General features: G+C 44.6%; 1 protein-coding gene across 1 annotated transcript in view; it reads left to right on the top strand.

Annotated features, from left to right (window-relative positions):
- SPR (Sex peptide receptor) overlaps nt 1–17,014 on the top strand; it is a 237,098-nt gene that overhangs the window by 40,806 nt on the left and 179,278 nt on the right. Inside the window, exon 2 of the mRNA XM_055070572.2 lies at nt 10,220–10,301. The gene's annotated coding sequence lies outside the window, so the exon portion shown is untranslated. The remainder of the gene's footprint in view (nt 1–10,219; nt 10,302–17,014) is intronic.

The raw sequence follows: 17,014 nt of genomic DNA, 5'->3' as shown, positions 1-17,014 counted from the left end.
CGTCACCCCGTGGATCTCTCTGATCCTGCTGCGCATGATCCGGTGACCTGCGTCCTGGCTTTTACTGTTATGACCGACATGCGCCCTGAACAACAACGCGACGAATCCTTACAGTCCATCATTGGCGGAGTGCAATCTGGCAGCACCGATGGCACGTGCCGCATGTTCGTGTTGCACGACGGCATCCTCTACCGCCACAATATGACCCCTGACGGCCTTGAGTTGCACCTTGTCCTTCCTCGTCATCTGCGATCCATCGCTCTCGAACAACTTCACGATGCACCGACGGAGGGACACCTTGAAGTTTTGCGTACATACGACCGCGTACGACACTGTTTCTTCTGGCCAGATCACTACCGCTCCGTGCGTCGCTATGTCGCAACTTGCGAATTGTGTCAGCGCCGGAAGAAACCTGCCCTGCCCCCTGTCGGACGACTCCATCCAATTGAAGCTCCCTCTGAACCGTTCTTTCGCGTAAGCCTTCACCTGCTTGGCCCTTTTCCGACGAGGACTAGAGGGAATTGAAATTAAATTATGTAGTTTTACGTGCCAAAACCACTTTCTGATTATGAGGCACGCCGTAGTGGGGGACTCCGGAAATTTTGACCCCCTGGGGTTCTTTAACGTGCACCTAAATCTAAGTACAGGGGTGTTTTCGCATTTCGCCCCCATCGAAATACGGCCGCCGTGGCTGGGATTCGATCCCGCGACCTCGTGCTCAGCAGCCCAGCACCATAGCCACTAAGCAACAACGGCGGGTGACTACAGCGAATAAGTGGATCGCCGTCGCTACTGATTACGCGACACGCTACGCGATAACAAAGGCGTTGCCGACTAGTTGCGCAACCGACGTCGCCGATTTTCTCCTTCATGATGTTATTCTCCACCATGCAGCGCCTCGAGAGTTAGTTACAGACCGCGGCCGCTCGTTCTTGTCTCGAGTTGTCGACGACACCCTCCGCTCTTGTGCCACTGAACACAAGCTGTCCACCGCCTACCACCCACAAACGAACGGTATTACGGAACGTCTCAACCGAACAATCACAGAGATGCTGTCGATGTATGCCTCCAACAATGACCGTGACTGGGACGCCACACTGGCCAACGTGACGTTCGCATATAACTCGTCCCGACATGACACCGCAGGATATTAACCCTTTTATCTTTTGTATGGTCGCGACCCCACGTTACCGTTTGACACCATCCTCCCTTCTGTGCCACATGTCACAACTGGGTACTCTCGTGAAGCCGCGCGACGTCGATCGCGCTCACATGGCACGTCAAGTCGCCCGATCTTGTTTATTAACGTCGCAGCATATACAAAAACAGCGTTATGACCGGTGCCATCGCGATGTGAAGTTCGCGCTAGGTGCTTGGGTGCTCCTTTGGTCACCATGTCTTCGGGTTGTCTTATCCCAGAAGCTTCTCTCTCGCCACACAAGGCCTTATGAAGTCCTACGTCAAGTCAACGACTTAAATTACGAGATTGCACCGCTACAGTTTGATGCATCCTCAGGTCCGACGCCTGTTGACGTCCTGCACGTTTCGCGGCTGAAGCCATACTTCGCTCGCGATCCTTCGCCTACTATGCGCCAAGACGGCGCTTTACCACCCGGAGGTCCTGGTACGGAAGGATGAAAGAACACAGAGGAAGAAGAAGATCGCGAGACGCTGGGCTGCTGCGTGTTGTTGAGGTCAGCCATCTTGTCTACGCTTTCTCATCCTGTATGTATATTGTAAATACAGTCTTTATATACTCCTAACATCCCCATAGCAATATTCGTCGTCCATCCTTACTCCTAAGCCTTTCCAGTTTAATAGTTTGAATACTTCTTCCAAGCATGCAGTGCTTAGCATTGGCGAGATTGTGTCTCCTTGTCTTACCCTTTTCTTTATAGGTATCTTCCTACTTGTGCAGAATTAAGGTAGCTGTGGAGTCTGTGTAGATATTTTCCAGGATAGTTACGTAAGCGGTATGTACTCCTTGATTATCTAATGCCTCTATGACTGCTGGTATGTCTACCGAATCAAATGCCTTTAGCAATTTGTGAAAGCCATATAGAGGAGTCGATTGTACTCTGCGGATTTATCGATAACCCGATTAATGACATGGATGTGACCCATTGTAGATTATCTCTTCCTGAAGCCAGCCTATTCACTTGGTTGGCTAAAATGCAGTGTTGCCCTTATTCTATTGCAAATTATCCTGGTGAATATTTTATATAATACTGGGAGTAAGCTAATGGCCTATAATTTTTAAATTCTTTAACGCCTCCCTTTCTGTGCATTAGTATAATGTTTCCGTTCTTCCAGTTTTCTGGGACGCTTGCAGTGAATAGACACTTCGTATAGAGAGCCGCCAGTTTTCCAAGCATTATTTCTCCTCCATCTTTAATTAAATCAACTGTTATTCCATCTTGCCCTGCCGCTCTTCGCCGTTCCATGTCTTGCAAGGCCCTTCTGGCCTCATCGCTAGTTATAGGAGGAGTTTTTGTATCCTGTTCATCACTGCTTCAAATGGAGGTATCCTGACTCCTCTGGGTACTGTACAGGTCAGTATAGAATTCTTACACGTCTGTTACTATACCATCGAGATTGCTGATGATATTACCTTGCTTATATTTAAGTACAAACATCTTCGTTTGTCCTATTTGAAGTTTCCGTCTATTTTTACGGCTACTTCAGTCTTTCTCATGCTATCATTTTGAATAGCCCTTATTTTCGCCTTGTTGATCAGTTTTGATAGTTCGGCGAATTCTATCTGATCTCTTGAATTGGACACTTTCATTCTTTGTGGTTTCTTTATTAGGTCCTTCGTTCTTCGTAGAGCTTGCCTATTGGTTGCCTTGGTGCCTTGACTCCGACTTCAATTGCTGCCTCTGAAGCCTGCCTGGATACGGTTTCATTCATTATTTGTATGTCCTCTTCATCTCTCTGTTATAAGGCTGCATATTTGTTTGCAATTACCCGCCCGAATTTGTATTCTTTTACCCTTACTCCCTCTAGGTTGACCTGTTTCTTCTTGACCACTTTTACTCTTTCTCTCTTCAAACTGAGGTGAATGCTAGCACTCACTAACCTATGATCACTGCACTTTACCCTACATATCACTTCTACATCCTGCACTATGCTGGGATCGGCAGAAAGTATGAAATCAATTTCATTTCTTGCACTGCACCAGGAAGGCCAATTCCTTTTCTGGTGAGGGAGTGTCTTTGTTGAAGCTTAGTGGGCCTTCCGAATTTGGTTGGACCTGGATTAGTATAGCCCCACTCGCTCTCGGCATCTTCTGAGGTTTCAGGTGTCACTGCAAGCCTCCATATGTAGTGAACAGGACGAGGTTAAATGCAAGCTCCCCATGGTCAGATAAAAAAAAATCATAGAAAGATCTGAACTTCCGACTATGGCAACCGAACATCCGACATAAGTCACTCGGATAATCCTGTAGGCGGCGACGCAACCTTAACGCCGAAAAGTTGGGCACTCCACAGGTCAGTATTCTTCCACTGCTTTTACTATATCTTCGAAATTTCTGATGATATTTCTGTGCTTATCTTTCAGTGCATACCTCTTGGTTTGTTCGATATCAAGTTTCGTTCTCACTGATTCCAGGCTGCATCCATCTTTTACTGCTTCCTCAGTCTTTCTAACGTTTTAATTTTGAATATCCCTTAGTTTCTCGTTCTTGATCAGTTTTGACGGTTCCGCGAATTCTACCTGATCCCTTGAGTTGGACACTTTCATTCTTTGTCGTTTTTTTATTAGGTCCTTTGTTACTTGGGAGAGCTTACCTACTGGTTGCTTTGGTGCCTTACGTCCCTCTTTAATTGCTGCTTCTGAAGCCAGCCTAGTTACGGTCTCATTCATTGCGTCTATGTCATCTTCATCTCTCTGTTCTAAGGCTGAATATTTGTTTGGAGGTACCAACCTGAATTGGTCTGCTTTTAGCCTTACTGCATCTAGGGCGGCCTGTTTCTTTTTGACCAATTTCACTCTCTCTCTGTTCAAATTGAGCTGAATCCTAGCCCTCACTAACCTATGATCACTGCATTCCATCCTCCTTTACCCTACCTAACATTTCTACATTCTGTACTAGGCTGAGATCGGCAGAAAGTATGAAATCAATTTCCTTTATTGTTTCACCATTAGGGCTTTTCCAGGTGCGCTCTTAGTTCCAACGCTTCCTGAAGAGGGTTTCACTATTCACAGCTCATTCCCTTCCGCTGATTCTACCAACAACTCCTCTCGAGTGTTCCTAGAATCCATGCCGTAGTTGCCAATTGCTTGTTCACCAGCCAGCATTTCCCCCACTTTTGCATTGAAATCGCCCATGACTACAGTATACTGAATTTGCACTTTTTGCATAGCTAATTCAAGATCTCCATAAAACTGTTCTATTTCTTCATCATCGTGACTGGAGGTTGGAGCGTATAGGTTTGTAGACCTTTATTCTATGCCTCCTATTCAGTTTTAATACAACTACTCCTTCCCTTTCATTAATTCTGCAGAATTCGTCAATGTTGCCCGCTATGTCCTTATGGATTAGGAATCCTAGTCCAAATTGCTTCTTATCTCGTAGTGCTCTATAGCAGAGGATGTGGTCATTTGTCAGAACTGTATTAGCCTCACCAGTTCTTCTAACCTCACGAAAGCCAATGGTATACCAAACCATGCCTGATAGTTCCTCGAAGATTCCTGCTAGGCTAGTTTCACTCGAAAGGTACTTTTCGGGTGTTAAACGTTGCAAAGGTCAGTTTGCATTGGCGGCCTGTCTGGTCTAGAGATTCTCAGCACACTCTGCTGCGTTCCAGGTCTGACCGCTGCCTTGGTCAGGTGCTCGGTAGATGCTGGGGACTGAGGGCCATTGGTCAATCAAATGAGTCAATTGGGAAAGAAGGAGCATGGTTAAAATTTACTTTTAATGATGTCCTTCCTAAGAAGTATTGCGATGTCATCCCTCATCGTATATTAGGCCGTTGTGCTAAGCTAAGAGCATCAGCAGCAACGACAGATCACGCTGTGGTTGAAACGCGAGTGCGCGTTTACGCGGGAAGGAAAGGAGCGGCGCTTCTGCTCCCTCGATCGAAACCTACCCACAATTTTTTTTCTGTAGGAGGGCGGCGTTGACACTGGTGTGTCAAATTCTGCGGGGCCTCTTGATAATCTGTCAGCGAGGGTCCCCAAAAGCCACGCGCAGCTCGACGCCCATATCGACCACAAAACCTGCAACCCTTAGCCCCCCGACAACTCTCTCCACTCAGGGGCTCCTCGCCAGCAGGCCCGTCCACACGCAGTCCGCACCAAACTTGCTCAAAGCTTCTCAAGGCTTCCCTGCATCGGCAGAGTGCTCCTGGAAAGTGTAAGGCGCTGCCCTTCACTGCGCTGCTCGTTCTATGCTTCGAAGGTGGCCACGAACGGAGGTCTCGTGGGGCTCGTGAGGAGGCTGCTGTCTGCCTAAAAAAACCAGGCAGCGCTGTGGAAGCGTGAAAGGGAACGGAAGCAGCCACTCTAGAGTGTCGTATATAGGCGCGTCTCATTCCAATGGGCTATTTCTCAGTGTTTCTCAGTTTCTCGCGTGGGTGCGTGAGTGCGCGTGTTTGCGTGTGTGTGTGCGTGTGTGCGTAAAAACTTCTTTATAAAATAATCACAAAATGGCTTTCGGGCCTACGTTGAGCTTGCATTTCCTATATTAGGAATCCAGGCGTGTTCCAGGATCCAGAATCTGATGTACGAAGATGACTTGTATTCAATTACTCTTCGCCTCCTCCAAGTTAAGTAACGCAAGTGATTAGCAGCCCATAGCTCTGTGACGCAGACTATGAAAAATTTAGTGTCATTCCACTCTGTGAAGGTGGATGACCAGCGAATATGTTTAGCGCACGACACATAGGTGACCCAGAATATTGAACAAAGGTACGAACATATTTATTGTACTAATCTGCCATCATCATGGCAATGTATGCACGCACACACATTCGCGTATCACTTGTGTTAATAAGTGTGTCTGTCACGTAGGACAATGAATGGCTGATACGTACCACCGTAAACGCGGCCTCCCCATTACGACAGGAGAAGAGGAGTGAAATTATTCGCAGCAGTGATGAGCGGCAACGGAGCCAGCTGCGGAAGACGAACGCGCGACCAGTGGCACTAGCGCGTTTGCGCGGTTGGCGCCGAGAATCTTTTAAAGAAATTTATTACTTAACTGAACTTTTTATAAAACTAACATTTGCAGTTCTGGTAACCATGTTTCGAACCTCTTTCTGCTTTTCCTTTTGTGTATATTCTTTTGTTCAATGCTCATATTCCACGAAAAATATGTGCAGAGCGCTAATCTTAACGCATGTATCCATTTGTTTATCGATTGTGCATGAAGAGCCTCATATATGTTTAGCAGTCCTTTTCGAAAAAGTTGTACGAAACAATTTTTTCAAAAACAACTGTTCTTATCCTTGTGCCTGGGGCTTCTTTGGGTCCCACATGTGACAAGGTAATTCAAGGGCGCGTCACAGGTGCCGTAGCCCACAAGGTTATGTGCGATTGAGCGTGGACCCTTTCTGCACAATCACCAGAATTGGCCCACATGATGGTCTGTTTATGTCAACACGTCGGACACTTTCTTTTTTTCTAGATAGTAGCCGTAGACAGCTTCGCGGTAAACATGAGTGTTCTCGTTTTTTTTTGCATTTTATACCCGACGACAGCTTCACACGTTCTGCCATTTCTCATAATTACGTCTTGAAGTAGCAATAATCAGCCTAGAAATACCTTGCAGTTACGTGTCCACTCTTGGTAGGCTAACGCGTCAGCCTTACTTTTCAACACGTTTAACTTCGTTAGTGAGGAAGAAGATACAGTAAGCTGCATGCGCAACGCTGGAAGAAATAGTGCCATACCAGTGCACGGCTTGCCTTTATTCGAACGTGTGCTGCGGGGCCCACACATTGCGTAGGCGATGCAGTACCACAGTCGATATAGTGAAATCTGTCCGCCATTTAGGAAGCTAGAGCCAGCGTCAGGCGTTTTCACAAAGACACTCGATGCTACACTGGTTGTTGACGTGATCACGGCACAACGACACGCTAGCTACGGCAGTGAACACGCGAGCAGGACAAGGAAATGAAGACAACGTGTACATTGCACAAACTCGGCTCCTGAATGACTTGTGCCGCGTATAGGCTTCGCTTCACTGCACTGTTCTAAGCAGAGAGAGGGAGAGAGATTACTCTGCGCTTGCCTGCCCCTGTCGTGCCCGGCTGCCCTAGATGTCGACCTCTTCAACCGAAGGCACTCCATTTTGAGACTGCTGGTGACATTGAGGCATGGCTGTTTCTTCCGTTTTTCTTTTTTTTTTTTGTTTCCTAGGCACGCACTGTCTCGCACTTTTGTATAGAAAAAAAAAAGAAATACTAGAGTCAGTAACAGAGAGCTCTGCCATCTTGCACAAGCATAACCTTAGTCTGGATCTGTCATTGTTCTTTCTTTTTTTCCCTCTCCCTCACGCATACACGCATCGCTATCTCTGCGTCAGTTTAAAATTTTGTTTTTTAATTGCAAGTATTAGGCATTATGCATGACAACATACGGTAGACAAAGCTAACAAGACAGTGAAAGTATTCTCAGTTCTAAGAAAAGCTGACCTTTATTTACCCACCTCCACCCTCCCATTCCTTTTATGTTTTTTTTTTTTGTGATACATTGATGCAAGATTTACGTAGACCTGGTCATCAATACATTACTAAATGTCTTCAAGATTTCTGCTCTCCGTTTTCTCAATGTGAGTGCATGTTTACTGTGTAGAACGTATGACGTGCCAGCCATCGCTTCAACTCTTGACAAGGTATAAGGAGAGCTGAACACGTCAAAGTTCACTACGACGTCACTACACAAATAGGGCAGCGTTGATTCCGTTGCACTTCCGCCTGACAGTCATGTGGCATTCTTAGTTCCTCCTTGAGGTCGTTCCGTGCGTTACCTTTTCATCTGGTAATGCGGCTTTGCTATTTAGTTTACAAAAACACTTTCACCGACACTTAAAGATAGATCCCTTCCGATTTCCTTTGGAATGTCTACATTACTCTTTCGCCCTTTCTTAGCCGAAAGAGGTACGTAGGCGTTTATTCGCTCCCTAAGTCTCTCTCTTTTCTTTTTCTTAATTTTTTCAATAAACTAGTGCTTACTTACACCTTAATGAAATTGTACGATTTTAGTTGGACTTTCTTGCTTCATGGTTACTTCATATTTGCGTGTCTGTACAAAAGAGCGGCTCACTTATTGCAATGTCAACCAGAGCGACTCTCAAATAAGGTTTTTAAACCTAGAATAGATAAATGGGCGCTACACAGTAAATATTATTATATTTCGGCTTCCGACTCCAGAAGAAGTGCCAGCTACATCACTTCTACATCGGTGATTATTCGTGTTAGCCACCACTACTACTAAACAAAATTTGTCCAAGCTAAAATAATTGAATGTCGCACAAACTACCGCGCATCTGAATTTTCTTATGGCTATAGTTAAGCGGTTGCTGTTATCAATATTAAAGCACTATTTTCTCCTGGTGTCGTCCAAAACATATTAATGTTCGCGACTAGCGACCATTCCACTTTTTTTCGTGAATTTAGAGTACCAACAATTTTTCTACCAGCTGCCGCAATATGCGCTTTGATTGTGCTTTTATCATTTCGTTGTCATCGTGAATTCTTTATTTGTTGGGAACGGAAGCTATAAAGCTGTCAGCAAATGTACAACCATCTTACAGCATGCCATTTTTCTGGTTCTTTGATATCGAGCACTGCACCAATTTCTCGATGGTACAACTGTCCAGTACACGCCTGATATTTCTAACTTAGGCTCCGGAACTGTCTAGGTGAACACGCAAATAAGCAAGTAGGCAAAGAAAGTTTCACTACAGCCACCGCAGTAGCTCCGTGGCCATAGCGTTACGTTGCCGAGCACGAGGGAATGGGGTTCGATCGCGGTCGCATTTAGATGGGGGCGAAGGTAAGCATGCAAGCGTACTTTGCATCGGGTACATGCTCAAGAACCCTAGGGGGTAAGCATTAATCTGGAGTCCCCTACTACGCTGTTTCTCATATCACGTACATCGTGATTATGGTGCCGAAAACTCCAGAATTCTTTAAAGCTCCGCTTCAATATCATACTTGACGAGGTCAACATGCCCGTAGTCTAATGTAGAACCACCAGCGCAGAAGACAGTCTCTCGCAAAGCAAATAGCTGGCCATCTTGATAACAAGTGGCGAATATCACCCCCCCCCCCCTTCACACTTCCTCCAGTCGTCAGAGTGTGCACAAAACACCCGCCGTGGTAGCTTAGTGGCTATGGTGTTGGGCTGCTAAGCACCAGGTCGCGGGATCGAACACTGGCCACGGGGGCCGCATTTCGATCGGAGCGCAATGCGAAAACACCCGTGTACTTAGATTTAGGTGCAGGGTAAAGAACCCCCGATGGTCCAAATTACCGGAGTCCCCCACTACGGTGTGCCTCATAATCAGATCGTGGTTCTGGCACGGAAAACCCCACAATTTAATTTAATTTAGGGCGTGCACAAAAACACTCGTTAAACACCGTAACACGACTGCAAGCAGCCTCAATGTGACCATTCTCGTTTTCCCTTTTTTGACAACATTGTTTGCTGGCGTCGCGCGCGTAATCTGACAAGACAAGCCATTTTCGATATATTATCTACGACATCAAAAAATATTTTCGCATACAGTAGGCATAAACAATGCTTGATAACATTTATCTGGTGCAAAACCGCCACCGTAAGAATTTGGTGAGAACCGGTCGCCAGAACAACAACCTAAATAACAAACGCGTTACAATATATGCATGAATGGCTTCAAATGAATGAAAAAAAAAACATTTACAAGTGCGCGAAGCGTGAGTGATATTTCAGGTCTTGGTGTGATTGCATGTGAGTTGTCCCATAAAATGTTACCTGAGCAGTGCTACTTAGACGTGTAGACGTTCAAGACTTGCCTTACCAGACATTCCCTGTGGAAGCGCTTTCATTAGGAATAAATTAGAGTCGCGTCTCAGACGTCCTGTTGCAATCCGTGGCATTTCGCCCTATTATCGACGGTTAATATTTGAACGACTTTACACATTATGCTAGTCACTACAACAAAAACAATGTTTTCTGTTCTCCGTACGGTGGCACTGCAGCTGCCACTCTTTGCTTTCTTTCTTTGCAGTTACAACCTAAAGGTTTCTTCCGACTGGTCAACACGTCTGTTTGGCGTTGTACCCTATCCTCGTGTGGTGCCGTGAGTGCTGGTAAGATATTTTTTTTGTTCCTCACGGGTTGTATTGGAAAGCGATGTAGAAAGCTGTGAAGCACCCCTCACTAAAGAATAACCATTAAACAAATACGTACAATTTGCACTACGTCTTAGTTGAGCTGGTTGCGTCCCCAAAAATGGTATCAAATTTGCGATTGCAAAAAGCTGTCGAGGGTCTCCTTTGCGACAGTTGAGTCCAATGCCCCTGCGACGACTGTAAGCACAACACACAGCTTTGCGGTGTCTGTTACCAGGTGGTTGCTCAACCCCCTGCATTGAAAAAGGGGCAAGCTACCTTCGACAAAGTTGTCTTTTCGTCCACTTTCAGTTTCCTTCTCCTAATCTTTTTTCTACATTAGAATTCAAGATAACAGTTCATTGTTCCTATGACTTCTCTGTCCTTATTGTAGGTTTGCTTTATATGGTTACATCTACTCAAGAAAGAGTTCTGTGTGCCGCTTTGCCGATGAAGGTGCAAGGGAGTGGACTGGCTACTCCAAGAAGCATCTTGTAGATTTGGTGTTCACATTCGTGCCGCGTCGTCAGTTAACCGCAGCTGCCGCTGACGTTTCCATGCCGTCATTAGTTTTTATTACGCTGAAACTTGCTTTAATTTCGTGAAAAGAATCGCTAAATCTTATCAATCTTTTTATTTAATTATGGGGTTTTACGTGCCAAAACCACTTTCTCATTATGAGGCACGCCGTAGTGGAGGACTCCGGAAATTTCGACTACCTGGGGTTCTTTAACGTGCACCTAAATCTAAGTACACGGGTGTTTTCGCATTTCGCCCCCATCGAAATGCTGCCGCCGGGGCCGGGATTAATATCAATCTTTTACTCTTCGCATAATGTACCGAGGAACAGATGTGTGATCAGTTGACGAAAGTGAAAAACAAACACGCGCAAACAATATCGACTGCGTGCTGCCTCCATGTGCATTGCTTCCCATGGAAATCAATCAGGGCGTTTACATGAACCCAAAAAAAGCGGGTCGAGTCGGTTTGTAGGGCTGAGGTTTGCCTGTCGAGCTCATGTAAGCGCTATCCGGTTGAGATTAGTGAAGGTTCAATAGAGCTGAGCCCGCTCGAGTGCCCGAGAGGTTAACCCAGCCCGACCCGTTTGAATCGGGCATGTAAACATGGACAAATGGGGTTCACAGCCAGCAGCAATTACCCGACACGCTGCGTTATCTCTCGCCTCGACGCAGGCTGAAGCGACAATCTCGAGCCGTCAGGAAACAGTTCAGGTAAACGCTACTGAGTCGGCCCGTCTGAGACAGATTTGGACTCGACCCGCTGTTATTGGGTTCATGTAAACGTAATCTATATGCAGAAGCAATACGTTCTTTGAGTGGCCAAATCTACCTCCACAACGAGGAATTAAAAAAAAAACCGATCACTTAACATGGATCCGTTATCACATAATAAAAAAATAAATGCGAGAAGTTAGCTGCGGGTACCTTCAACTATTCAGCGAACAGCTTTGCAGACATCACAAGGGGGAAAAAAAAGCCATCCGCGTCCCTAAGCATATTTATTTATTTATTTATTTATTTATTTATTTATTTATTTATTTATTTATTTATTTATTTATTTATTTATTTATTTATACATACTGCAGAACGAGAGCGTAAGCATAAATGAGAACAACAGAAAATAGATCGATAACATTCAATTTTAAGCAAGAAATCGTCCAACAGTAGAGAATGAATGACACCGGGCAACGGGTTCCGATATTCAATGGTTAAATGGGAAGAAAAGCTATATTTAAACGCGTGAGTTCGTGACCGATAGGGTACAATATTAAGATGGTGATATCTTCTAGATGAGGAAGGTTCCGCAATGTTTATGTACTAAGGGAAGTGTTTGATGAGTTAATTAATGAGTGCAATAGCGTTTGGGATTCCATGTTGTGACTGATGCTGAGGGTAGATAAATTTAACTCTGAAAGTTTACAACACGGAGAAGTGTTGCTATCATAACGATGGTAAATGACCCTGATAGCATTTTTATGAACCGTTTCAAACTTCGCCGTGCCTGATTTCTTATGTGGATTCCATACCACACAGGCATACACCAAAAGTGGCCGGATAACTGATTTGTAAGTAACTGCTTTAGCACTCAACGGAGCTGTCCACAAAGTAGGCCGTAAGTAGCCCAGATTTTTAAGTGCTTTGTTGCAAATGTAATTTATATGGTGAGCTCACGACATATTATTAGTAAAATAAAGACCCATGTATTTGTATTCGGACACATTTTCCAATGCACAACCACTAAATGCATAAGGAAACGTGGATGTACGAAATTATATGTACACGGTTTTCTTAAAACTTATAGTAATTTGCCAGGCTTTACACCATTCACAGAAATTATCAAAATAATTGTTAAGAAGAACACGATCTTTAGGGGAGTTTATAGCTTGATAAAGCACGCAGTCGTCCGCGTATAAACGTATAGTGACAGGTATGTTAGAAGGCAACTAATTACTATACAGCAAGAAGGGTAATGCCCCAGGACGGAATGCTGCAACATCCCATATGTTACGTCAACAGCAGAAGAGTTAGTGTTACTAAAATAAATGGTTTGTGAACTGCCGATGAGAAAAATTCCGATCCAGTTAACAAAAGCAGGATTGTTAAATATAGAGTCAAGCTTGTATAAAAGTTTGGAATGAGTAACTGTATCAACAGCTTTGAAGAGGTCGACAAAGATAGAATAAATTTGGCAACCTAAATCAAGTGCACTAACAATGTCGTGGCTGAATTCTATCAATTGAGTAATAGTGATACAACCACGACGAAAGCCGTGTTGAAAGTTAGCGAGAGAGAAAAGGATGCACAGAAAGGCAGGGAAGTTAACCAGAGGCAGTTCCGGTTGGCTAGCCTGCACGGGTGGATGGGCAAAGTGTGATAAAAAGAGAAAGAGAGTGGAAGGCGGAGACAGAGAGAAAGAAAGACGAGCACGAACAAATCGCTTACGCTACAGAGCGGTAGGGGGCGGCGTTCTCATACTCTATCCTGAAGCCCCGTAGACCGCAGGAACTTTAATAACGAGAATAAGGTCTTCAGCGCGGATGTTCTTTGGGAGTACCGACCTAAGGTTTTGAGTTCTGACAGTGGACGATTGTTCAATTAGTCCAGTGCTCTGCACATCACTTGTCTCTGAGCACTATATCGCGGGCAGACACAGATAATATGTGCGAGCGTCTCATCGCTGTTGCATGTGTTCGCACGTGGGGCTGTTGGCCATTACAATAAGGAAATCATATTAGTTCGTAAATGCAACGCCTAGCCACAGATGGTACAGCATGATCTCTTCGCGTCGTGCTAACTCAGGTGGTAGGTGCATCCGTATGGCTGGAGGCAACGAATGCAAACGACACGTGGTGGGAACGTTTCCGTCCCACAGGGGTAAAGTGCATTCATGGGACATCAATCGCAGCCCAGGCGCAGCGTCTGTTCGCGAAAGCGCAATCAAGACACGTTGACCACTTTCATGTACAGATCGGGCGGCTTCGTAGGCGTGGGGAAAGTTAGATAAAATATTGCTATTAACCAGGTAGTCTGAAATATGCCTATGCGGTATGTGCTCCAACATTTTGCACGAGTAAGATGTTATAGAGATCGGCCTTTAATTTGACAAAGATTGTTTGTTACCAGATTTATATAACAGAATAACTATTGCTGTTTTCCATGACGAAGGGATTATACTAGTTGATAGTGATTTCTTAAATATAAGCGTCGAGTAGCGACAACACCAAAGAGAATAACGATGCAGAAAAGTATTGGGAATCTCATCTTGGCCGCAACTCTTTTTCATATCAAGATTCAGGGTCAGGTTAAGAATACCTTCCTCCGAGACAAAGGCATCTTCTATAGGGGGATACACATCACTGCTGTGAGGAGGAATATCGCATCGTCTATTGTGTAAACAAATTGGAAATGCGCGTTAAATGCTGTGGTGATTAGCTTAAGATCGCAAGAGGGTGCATTGTTAGCGATAAAAGTATTGCTACAACGTACGTTAGGAAAAACTGTACTCCAGAATTTTCAAGGATTACTGCACAATAAAGTTGTTAAGGTAACATTGTAGTAAAAATCACTAGCTTCCTTTGACTCAAAGCGATATTCATCCTTATTAATATGGAACTGCGTTATAGCATGGATGACACCCGCCCGCTTTAGGCGTCTCAATCTGGAAATACGACGGCACACGTGTAGTAATACTATAGTCATCCAAGAGACCTTTGAATTTTGTTTCTTAGTTTTCAGAGGAATATAGCTTCGGACACGTCTAAGGACAATATTTTGAAAGAGCGAAACTAATATATTAACATCGCAGGACGAGCTAAGCTGTTCGAACTGCACGAAATAATGAGATAACAGATCAACAATTGAGTCGTCATCAGCACGACTGAATTCGTCAAAACAGTATAAATACAACTATATCGAGGGACGCTAAAGAAAAGGGACACTTGTACAGCTTTGTGATCCGATAAGCCATCTACAACTGTATCCATACTCGTCATCAGGTAAACACGCATGTGCACTGAGAATACAAGGTCCAAAACGGCTGCCCCCCGGATGCTGCAATCAACCATCTGCTTTATACCAAATGAAAGTGAAAGGCCGATCAACTCTTTTCGCAATAGCACATTGTGACCCGACACAGATAGACTTGGCCAGTGTATACCAGAAGCATTGAAGTCACCCATTAATATAACATTAGAAGAAGAAGCGTTGTTTTCGTTCATGAAGTTGTTTAACGTATGAAGACCTGTAGTGGGCTTGTAGGGCTATAGGCAATACCAATTAAAAGAGTTTTCCTATGAAGGTTAACCTTAGACGAAGAGAGCGAGAGAGAGAGAGAATGAAGAGGAAAGGCAGGGAGGTTAACCAGATATGAGTCTCCGGTTTGCTACCCTACCTTAGACCAAACTGTTTCAAGCTCATCAGGCCCTTCAAACACAAAAAAAGTTGAGGTGAGACCACAGGAACAGTGCAACACCACTGCCTCTTCTTCCATCTTTACGGTCATTACTAGTACGGTAAAAGTGGGTGGTGGTATTTCTGAGTCACAGATTTCATCATGTAGCCACGTTTCGGTGACTCCGACAATATGAGGCGAGTAAGTTGTTGTGAAGGATTCGAAATCAGAAAACTCATTTATTAAGCTTGTAGCACTAGTATTCAAAAGCAAAAGGTTATCACAGGAATTTTGGCACAGTCAGTGTGAACCAGCTCGTTGAACAGTTGGGTGATTCTTTGAACAAGTAGTAGTAGTATTGATCAAGCCTTTGACACTGTCATCCCAGGTGTATTTCACATTGTCAATGAAGGCATGATCATAGCGCAACCGGACTATGTAACCATTAGTCCGGTAAGAAGCGGTAGCTTCCCACATATTATTTCTGAGGGAACGCACTCGAGCCGAGAAATCTTCACCTATATGAATATTAGTGCCTTTCAGTTTAAATGAATGTTTAGGTACAACCAATTTGTTGCGATAGTCCAGAAGCTTAATGTGAGGGGACGCTCTCGATTGCAATTTCTTTTGTCTATCGCATGATGATGATGATTTATGAGGTTTTATGGTACAAGGGCCAGATATGGCCAAAGAGTGCCATATACATCATATGACATCGTTCCATTTGGGGTCATTCATTATTTAGTTGCCCTGTAAATAATTGCGAGACCTGAGTAAGCAAAGCTTCGTTAGTTTCCTCTGCAAGTTGAGAAACTCCATGCAAAATAAGATTATTTCTGCGCGAGTGGTTATCGATATTTCCAATATATAATTTTGTTTACGGTGTCTTTCAATTAACGCATTTCAACACCGGTAGTATTGTCATCAGAAGTACTGGCTTTAGAAGCAGAAGACAGGTACTCAAGATCGGATACTCGTTTTTCAAGTGCATCAAAGCGAGAGTTAACTGTATGTTGCAAATTCTTAATGCCGCTGATATCTTCTGCCATTCCCTTTTGTCCTTCAATTAGCTAAGCAAGCATATTGGCTATGTTAGGATTGACGCCGACAGAAGCCATCTCGCTATATTTGCCGTCCGAGGATCCAGAATGTATTAAGTCTGGGTTAAAATATACGTCTAGAACAAGTGAGCCCTTTGAAGTCATCTTTGCAAGATTTAGGGAGGCCTGGATTCAACTGAACGTCACCGCTCAGAAGCAGTGCACTGAAGCAATACATGGCATAAGAGTGCAAAGAAACAAGCTAAAAAATCATGCCCATGTGGGTGAGGGAACAACAGCAGGCAACGATTGTCTCAGCGAACAGCGGAAGCTCCTTCAAGATAACATACCTGCGCAAGAAGCAGAGTGCAGATGAGCATACTGTCGTCGCTACCGTTGCCTCGCCCACTGAATCCATAAGGGCATGCAGCGAATTTATATCCTGGCTCGAATATGTCACGGGACCAGGCTTAGCGGTGTCAGAAAGGTCCAGAATAATGGCATCGATGATGCAGGGATATAGATCGCTTGATACGCAGTTCGACAAGCCATGACTATCGTCCATTGCGGACAGACAGTAGCTATCCACGTGATGAGCAGGTTTCCATGAAACGCGTATGGTAGATTGTAGGCTGCAGGTTTCCACAGCCGGCGCAGTGCAGTGGATGGCTCGATCGGCGAGGCAGAAGAAAAACTCCGCAAGAAGCAGAGTGCGGATGAGGGTACTGTCGTCACTGCCTT

Source organism: Dermacentor andersoni, chromosome 5 (genome assembly GCF_023375885.2).
Source record: "Dermacentor andersoni chromosome 5, qqDerAnde1_hic_scaffold, whole genome shotgun sequence".
NCBI lineage: Eukaryota > Metazoa > Arthropoda > Arachnida > Ixodida > Ixodidae > Dermacentor > Dermacentor andersoni.
The sequence above is the reverse complement of the archived record's forward strand: the minus strand, read 5'-3'. Positions and strand labels throughout refer to the sequence as shown.